This window comes from Triticum dicoccoides, chromosome 6B (assembly GCF_002162155.2).
Source record: "Triticum dicoccoides isolate Atlit2015 ecotype Zavitan chromosome 6B, WEW_v2.0, whole genome shotgun sequence".
Classification (NCBI taxonomy): domain Eukaryota; kingdom Viridiplantae; phylum Streptophyta; class Magnoliopsida; order Poales; family Poaceae; genus Triticum; species Triticum dicoccoides.
The window spans coordinates 270,633,250-270,642,801 of NC_041391.1; the positions used below are offsets into that span (position 1 = coordinate 270,633,250).

Sequence of the window (9,552 nt, forward strand, 5' to 3'; positions counted from 1 at the left end):
TGAACCCGTGACCTCATGGTCACAAGGCAGCAGCTTTACGCTTGCGCCAAGGCTCCCCTTCCATCTGAATCTTACCGGCGGGCTTAAAATGTAGCTCACGTTAAAATTCTACATGTACTCTTGCAAATACCTGAAGTTAACGTCAGTAGTTAAGGTCTTGAATAACAGTTGGGATTGTGTTCGTGAATCCATCATGTTGTTCTAGCAAGGTAGATGCACATATGATGCCTAAATGTCTTTGCGCTGCCTCATTAAACATGATAAATGTTCTGTTGCCATCTCATCGCTTACCTTGAGTTTAGGTGTGTGCCTAATATGCATAATGGAGTGTATGCTCACCGTAGATCCACATTTTCAGCCACCTCGTTACATGAAATATGGATTTACATATCTGAACACTCTTTTACCAATATTTACCCTACTCTCTAAGGTATCTCCGTCAACAACTTTCAAGTAGTAGCCCAAAATAAAATTTGAAACTCTTTCCTCAACTTTCTTCACTGTTATATCAAAAAGGAAACTGATTTTTAGATTGTCCTTCAATGGTCAAAAAATTTCATGCTCCCAAAACTTGAAAGGTCTTAAATATGTAGGTAGAGTCCTCTTTAACTTTGAATGATGAAAAGTAATAAAAAGCACACTATATATTTACGTAATAATTGTACATGCTTATCTGTTAAAATCGTATCAGTGCTAATAAGCTCATTGGTCGATAAGTTGATTTTGTCCCAGAGCCTTGAACTTGAGCTTAATTTTTCTTGTCCCAATGCTTATATCTAATGAATTCAATAGTGTACGTGACATACTGCTTGAGGCCCTAAAAAGGGAAATTGGCATGTTAATAATTCAAGTAACTAATATAATATGTAAATAAATATGCATATTTAGTTGTTTTGTTTTCCAAGGAAACCATGAAAACGGAAGTATTAGCTCAAGGGAAATATAAGTATGTCGAGGAAACAGACAGATTATAGTTTTATTATTTCGGCATGCACATATATAGTGATTGGTTAGGCTATCTTTGTTCAGTCTCTCTAGATGAGCACTTTATCGTATATAAAGTATCATTGATCAATTGGTCAATGGTCAATGGCCAGTTCATCATTCTGGTATAAAATGAAATAGAAACTTTAGTATCTAATAAAGTAAGTAATATAGCAAAGAACTATTTCGCCAAAAAAAAAGCAAAGAACTTACATGTATGTATGTACTCCCTCCGTTCCTAAATATTTGTCTTTTTAGGATTTCAAATGGACTACCACATACGAATGTATATAGACACATTTTAGATTGTAGATTCACTCATTTTGCTCCGTATGTAGTCATTTGTTGAAATATCTAGAAAGACAAATATTTAGGAACGGAGGTAGTACTAAGCATGGGAATAGTTTGTGGTTATGTTAATTAATCTGCGATGCACAGATTGGAGTTTTTCTATTTTAGAAAGATTTATTGATCAAGTATTGTTTATCCATTGATCCATTCATCAATCTAGCATATAGTGAATCATGCAAATGGCTTGATTTCGTGCAAAAGATGATACCTGCTGGAGGTGTTGTCGCTAGACGGAATTAATGCTATAGGTTGGGACGTCTCTGGCCGGAGTTGATCGGACGATCCTCAATATTACGTACAATGGTCTACAAGCACAATATTGGTAAGTGGAAGTAAAGGTAAGTGGCTGGCCTCTTGCTAACCTGAAAATTCTTCTTTGATGACTTTCAAAACACTTGTAAGCGATGAATTCATTTTTTGCATGGCTTTTACATCAGGATAAAATATTAGGTGTAACATCTCACTGTAGAGAATCTGAAAACTGCGCAAAGAAGAATTATGCATCAGTAGGTGTTGACATATATTTCAATGGCTGAGAGTAACGGAAAATCCGTTTCTGATCATGAGCATAGCTGATCCTGAAATCAAGTCCGTTGGCCCACCTCGGGATGCATGCGTATTCTGTATTCCACACTGTATGTGTCAATCGTATGACCAAAGTATTCAGAGGCGGGACCCATGCATTAAATTGATGCCTAACCATTGCATCGTACCGGAACGGGATAATCGTGGATGGATCAGGTGTTTTCCTGAGCCTGCCTGTTCCGCTCTTGGCCAAGAGCCCATCGCCCACATCTTAATAGGATGCGTCCACGATCGTATTTGAAATTTAAATGCATGTGGCGCATACGTGTGCTCTGGTGGACGAACCAACACAAACACGTGTAATAGCCACATTGATTCTACCAGCCCCAACCCATCAAGCCCAGCAAAAATAACTTGATGCTTTGCACACATAGCTTGCACAAGATGACTCAAGCCTATTATCCAGGAGTCACCGGTGTCGCCAGCACATTGAGTTGTACTATGTGGAAAAAAATCGTCTCGCCATTCAGGCTGTACTACTGTTTGGGAAAATCAAATTTATAAGTTTAAACGACACATCATCATCTAAAATACAACTAGTTTACACTCGGGAGGAACAACAGCGGAGTTCACCCATAAGTCCGACACTAGAAAATCCTCGATTATTTTTATACTGTTACACACGGTCGCAAGAAGCGGTTAAATGCATTGGCACCTAGCGGCCTGATGTACGAGGTGCCACGGTGCCCTGCCCTCCAATGCCACAGTTCTTGGAGCTTGCAGGCATGCGAGGCTGCTTTGACACATCACCTTTGTCTGGGCAGGTGGTCTTCTTATGCCCTGGCAGCTTGCAAATGCTGCAGAACCTCGTCCGCTTACTCATCCCCTCGTACGGCACGTTCTCTCTGCTCGAGCATGGTCGCTCAACACAACGCTTCTTGTTTGGAGCCGACAGTCCAGTAAGGGCATCCCAGTTGCTGGAAGCAGTCAAGCTGTTCGCATTGTCAACCATATCTCCCTCAACTTTGATGATCACACATGCCGATCCAATGATATTGCGATTCGATTCGGCAGCTTGTCTATCCTGAAATCGTAGTCCATCCCTGGATTAAGCCAGCAGCGATGCTTCCATGATTATTTCCTTCATCCGACCTAGCCCGAGCTCGTAGGTTGCAACTGATGAGTCCCCAATCCTTACGAGCTGCATGGCCTGCAGGTAGAGAGTCAAGCTCCGGCAGGTGAAAGATCGATTAGCAGCAAGATGCTGCGGCAAGATGTCCCTGACATCTTTTGTCCACCTCTCAGGGATGTGCCGTTTTGCTATCTCTTTCATGCCAACATAGTCCATCACCTGAAATCATGGGAAGCATAAGCGCAATTAGTTAAACCAAATTGCGGAGAGCAAATTATTGAATAATATCGCAACCACAAAATAACCTTTAAAGCATGGCAACACAGCATCCCCATGTGGGCAAACTGCCCGCACTCACATTCGAACCACTCCAACATCTGATATGGTCACCTCGTACTCCACCTTGCTTCACTTTTCATGTTTTTCAGACGTCATTGTGCCTTGCGATGTACTTCTTCCCCTCCACTTCCTCCACCTAGTAAGGCCCACCTTCGAAGAGGTTCTCACCGAATTGTCCAAACATCATTCTTGTGTAGACCTTACTTGCATGCCTTTCGATCACAACATTTGTCCTCATTACTGCACCACTCTATATATGTCGTCCGAGATGCTGACGTTGTATTTCTTTTGGGTACATATGTAACATGATATGAAACATGTACATATAACTATAAGTCGCCGACAATCCTTGTCCTCTTTTCTTGCTAGCTCTCATCTGGTTCTTGGTAAAATTGAAGCCTCATGTACTGCCGCACGAACACATGCATTGGACTGGCTGGTGGCGTGTACATCTTTTAACATATTGTCTGCACTCTCGCTGCGCCGTGTGCTAGTCATCTTGGCACAAAAGACACCTTTGAAGTATGGGTTCACCCACTTCTGTTATATATCGTAAAGCTGCGTTTTGTAATGGTCAAATTGTACTTCTCAATCAGCATGCCTCATGCAGTCTCAAATTCGTCCACACTTATCATGTGATTCACTACTTTGCAGAATTCAGACTTGAACTGGCTCTTGCTGGTGTACAGCGGACCAAGGTGCTCTTTTGCTTTCTTAAGAACATGCCATCTGCACCACCTGTGCACAGTCCCGGGCAGCTCAGTCTTGACTGCAACTTCCATGGCTCTCATCCTCACCGCTATTTATTCAACATACACCGCCTTCCATCGATGACCGTTGTGGATAGCAGCAGCAATCACACTGATAGGGGAAGGGATCAAGTATGCCGTCGATGGAAAATTTTGTGATGGGAGGCGATGAAGAGAAGGGAGAAGGTTAGACCGCCGACAAAGAGGGTGGCAAGAGGTCGCCGGCACGATAGTGCCACTAATGGGTGAATTCTGCACCATCCCTTTTCCAGCAAAGCCTGATGGCACCGGGTGGAGAAGACAATGTCCCCATCTTGTTCGCCACCGCCCAGCAGACAAACTTGCCGCCTGGACCTCTCCCTCACCATGGTCGAAGCATGTCCTACACAAAGAAGTCCACACTCCAGATCAAGTGAATTGTCCTGTGCCATTGGTTTTAGTTGCTCACAGGTTGTTCGATGGAATACTCCTTCGGAATTATCAGGTTAGTTCGCCTATGATGTTCATGTGTTTCATTATTGGTTACGCTCTGGTTTCATCTCCATAGAATTGAGGAAATGGTTACAGAACTGCAATACAATGTCTTTCCATTACTTCCTCTACAAATATGCTCTGAATTGTTGCATTTGATCTGCTCATTCAATTCTTTAGGAATTGATTTAGCGGATTTACCTTGCATATATATGCCATCCTTTTATATGGCCTTAAGAATGATTCTTAAACATAGATTACTCATGTTTTATCTAGGTCATACTTTCTTCTTTACTCTGCTACTGCTGGTGTTGTCCCCTTATTTAGTTCATATGGGACTATAGAAGCTTAGCATGTAGCAGGTCCAAGAGAAACCAGAATGTAAATTTACATGTATGTTTTTGCCTCTTTAGTCTTTTCCATTTTCAGGTATACAACCTGCAAGAAATGCAAAGTTAATTTGTCGACATTTAGGCAAAAAAAAACATGAAGTGAACTATAAGCTTTTCAGCAATGTCTTAATTTTCTTACTTCACACATCAATGTGTTCGACATGGTACCTTCTTTGTTTATTTTGTTTCCAAATTTATGTGGAGTCCGTTATTTATTACTGGCTGATAATCTATTAGAGGTTACTGTTTCCAGCTTTTATCTCTGGGCAAAACATATAAATAACCATGGTAGGAATTGCAAGATTTTGTTGATGCGGACAAAAGACCAACAGTGGATTATGTTGTTAGGCCTTTTTTACATAATATTGTGCTGAACAAGAAAAACTCTGTAATATAATGTTTTTTAACCTTTCCTGTACATAGTGGTAGATTTTTGAGGCCTACCCTAACGGGAAATTGGATATCAAGTGCAATCTACGTTCTCATGTCTATGATTTTTGTAATTGACTGCACCTAGCTCTGAACCTGAAGCATTTCCTCTCATAACTACTGTGTATGTATGGCAGTGCCACATTGCTCTAAACTGGAAGCAGTTTTCCTGCCATACCTTCTGTATATGTGTAACAACACCACATGGATCTGAACTGGAAGCAGTTTTCCTCTCATACCTACTGTATATGTATGATAATTCTTATGTTGAGAAGCAAAAAAAATGTGCTTATTGAACTCATGAAGTTAGAGTGAACACTCTCTTGTTATACTGAATAAAAAATTGTCAAGTGAAGCAAAAATACTGATATGATATGAAGGATCGATATTCTAATTCTAATGAAGAGCAGGCTTACCAGAGGCATATCATCTCTATCAAGTGTTTGCCAAGTTTTGTGGTTTGTTCATGAGCCATGACGATGATCGACAGTGTTCATAAATATGTTTTTTGGCTGCATCCCAAGGTCATGAACTACCAGCATAAGAAATGTGATACATCTGCTGTAACTTTTGCTTAATTGTTCATAGTGTTTGCATATTCGTGACACATAGTAGATGATATGCTCCTAAAGCCTAATTAAATGCTGCCTGAAAAAAAAAGCCTAAACAAATGTTCTTCTCTTAGAACATAGAACCAATAATAACAAAGCAGTTTAATTCTTTGGTTCTGTGGATTTCAGTATTATCTTCAAACCATTACATGATTTACTAGGCTACTAGACATGGATCCGTTCTATTGTTTGCAAGCTGCATATTTATTCCGTTAGCAGAGAACGTAATGCACTGAACCATAATGGCGCTGCTCGGTGCAAATAACGCTACTATGGACATAGAAATTAATTTGTTAATGGGCTAATGTTGTTCGAGCAAAGAAGTGGACAAACTCCTATGGGGATAAATGTCAAAACTTTTGTTTGCCTAATATTTCTTAATGATTTATAACTTACTTGACTAACCAAATTTGGTTATTTAGTAATCTTTTTATATTTCCTTGCAACGGTTAAATGTGCATGTATGGTTCTCTTTGAAATATATAGTTCACTTGTTTCTTAGGGAGATGTTTTCTTCCGTGGAGCTTTTAACATGTTAACCCTCAGTGCTCATGAGACCCATATTCTTAGAATCTGATTGTGCAAGCTATCATATTGGTCTTTTTTTAGAATCGTTGACCCTTTGTAGTGAAAGCAAAATTTCGTGGATCTTTGTTTTTCTCGAATACGCAAAGCTTGCGTATCATTGCATTGATAGAAGAAGTGAGAATGATTACATGAGGTGGTACAACACATGACACGGACGCAAGGGGCGTGAACATGGTGCCCGAAACGGAGAGATGAAAGATGCACGACCCAAACAAAGAAGAACACGGCTAAACTCTCCGACCAGAGAAGCAAACCAATCTACAACTAGACGACCAAAACTCCGAAGCCCGCACCGAGGACGCCGCGAGCAACCAATACGCAAAGCCGCGACCAAAATTCCGTGGATCTGATGCACCACATCCTTCTTTTACCCAAATAAACGCTACTGCAGGGAGGTGAATGCCTGTTCAGGGCTGGTCTTATTTTTATACAAACTCTTACTTAGTTGAATGTACAAATTAGTGAAGTGATCCTCAGGGAGTCAAAATTCAGCCCAATCTGTGGCTTCACTACATTGTCCGATGGTTTATCAGCGTACCTCCTGATTGTTTCTTCTAATGGAGTGACTCAAACAGGGCAGGGTGCCCTATCTTGAGGTACACGTCGACCTCTCAACCTGAAATTACATTCACATGTTTCAGATGCTGCACTCGTTTTCATATAACGGGGGGACGGGCTGTATCAGACGATGTATGCTAAATGTACATGATAACCACCAAAATCCGGAGATCGGCTAGCTGACACTAGTAATCATACCCTCAGACATCTATTGACATACACACAATATTTTGTGATTCCTTGCAAAAAGGGGGGAAAATCCAGCCAGAAAGAACACTGATTTCATTTTTACCTTCTGGTCGACCTCCGGGTATCTGGGTTCAACTTGCCCCTCGGACTGGGTTGGCGACTCCTTCCTCTTGCCGCCGGAATCTCTCTACTCAGCAGAGCCACCGAGGTATCCAACCACAACTGCGCACGAGGAGTCGGGACCAGCCACAACCGCGTCTGACGGCCCTCAACACCAATTAATGGATCTGGCTGCTCAACACCCGCAGTCACCTACCGCATGTTCAACAAATCAAAGGCCAGTCATCACCATAGTTCGCTCGCGCATCTGCAGGGCGAATCGAACACAAAAATACGACGGAGCAATTACCTGTCAACTGGATCCAGTAGGAATTCGAGTCCGTTGCCTCGCAGGTCAGCACCTTCCCCATGCAGCTCTCCGCCGCCATTTTTTCGCTCTCCGCCGACGAGCTAGATAGGAGGGGGTGGGAAAGGTTGAACTGAGAGGTAGAAGGGGCCGAGATATTTCGTGTGTCCCACATTTCATTGACCGGACAGCAATTACTGACCTTTGACAGCGCTATTTCTGGAGCTGATTGCGTGCACACGTTTCTGATCCACCACACAGCTTCCGTGACGGATGCGAGCCACGGCTCAGCTCGTCGCCGTTACCTGGTTTAGAAAACTCGCCCCACGAGCGACCGTATGTCCCTGTTCCTAGCCGTATTTCATTTCGTATATGCTCAGATGGACCCACTAGCCCAGATCCCTAGAACTGGACCTACGACCAGGATAACGTGTCCAGGTTATCCCGCTCTCAGTTACGCCGCTCTCGAGAGTAACAACAATTCTTGTAAGCAGTGCAGCTAACAATTCAAAAAAAAAATTACTAAACAATGCTTAGCTTTGCGACTTATCTTGAGCATTGTCCATTGTCCTCCTCATCACCATGCTATCCCTTCCCCTTAACTCGGTCGGATGCAAAATCAAGCAAGAAAATAAATTAAGGTTATTTGGTGCAGCTTAAAATTGTTCGGCTTTTCTAGAATGTCAAATAGCACAAATTTAGGTTTAGGACCTAGGAAACAAACAACAATAAACGTGTAAGCGGCAATGTTTTCTTCTTGGCACAAAAAGGTAAGTATAGTTTGAACAACAATGTTCCAGAACTCATTTGGTTCTGCATTACTGTATCAATGGACAAAGTAGCCGTATAACTGGTAAAACATAGGGAAACTATAGGTTGCACAAAAAACTGAAACCAAGCAAGCTATGCAGACGAAAATCTGAGGTAATCAAGATTGATTTGAGTGGATTTAGATTACTCGTGTCTTGGATGAGAATAAATTAATGAGATACATTGGTGTAGATCTATTAATATTTATGGTATGTGCTTTAATGTTTGGATGTTTTGATTTTTTGTTGGATTTTCTAGACATCTATTTTATTCAGTTAGCTTGGCATGAAATTCTAATAAATATTGGTTGTAGTTACAGCAACTCTGTGACTTTGGCATTGCGGGGCAGGTGCGGCATGTGGCTAGAATTACGATGTGCCATCGGCTTGTGCAGGTCAGAGACGGCAATGAATTCCCGTTTAATGATTTTGTAAATTTTGTTCTTGAAAGGTTATTATTATAATCTCGGAGTTGGTTAATACCTAGCTAATATATAACTTACGAGATAAGAGTATGAATGTTGACTAAAACATAACTATTTTAAAGTATGACTAATAAATACTCACATTAGTCGAAATAAACTTCTCGGGCATAAAACTATATGGAATATTTGTGAGTCTGACTAATAAATACATACATTAGTCAAATTCAACTTTTTGGGCACAAAATTGTATGGACTAAGATGTCTATGAGTACTGGAATCTAGTAACAAATCAATAGTTTTTTGTCTGATGATTATGCATATTCTGCTTTCATGTACCAGAAAAGAAGCATAGACAACTTTTTATGCAAGTGAAAATTGAGTCTAAACTTGTTAGGTGGGCATATTTTGGCAATGCACATATCAACTTATACATGTGATATTAATTAGAGAACAGAGTCGTTTAAAAAAAAGAAACAAAGGGGTACATGCAAAGTACGGGTGCTATATATTGGCATTGCATATCAACTTCTAGGTAGATTATGAGACAGAGATGATATTAACTAAAGAACAAAACAATTCCTGGAAAATAGAGGA

The 9,552-nt window shown here is 41.0% G+C and overlaps 1 long non-coding RNA gene across 1 annotated transcript; it reads right to left on the reverse strand.

Annotated features, from left to right (window-relative positions):
* Positions 1-2,364: 2,364 nt before the first annotated feature.
* LOC119322506 lies at positions 2,365-7,946 on the reverse strand. The gene is made up of 4 exons (XR_005155684.1): positions 7,728-7,946; positions 7,422-7,630; positions 3,298-7,187; positions 2,365-3,211 (listed from the first exon to the last, which is right to left on the reverse strand). It is a non-coding gene; the product is annotated as an uncharacterized LOC119322506 (long non-coding RNA).
* Positions 7,947-9,552: the final 1,606 nt, after the last annotated feature.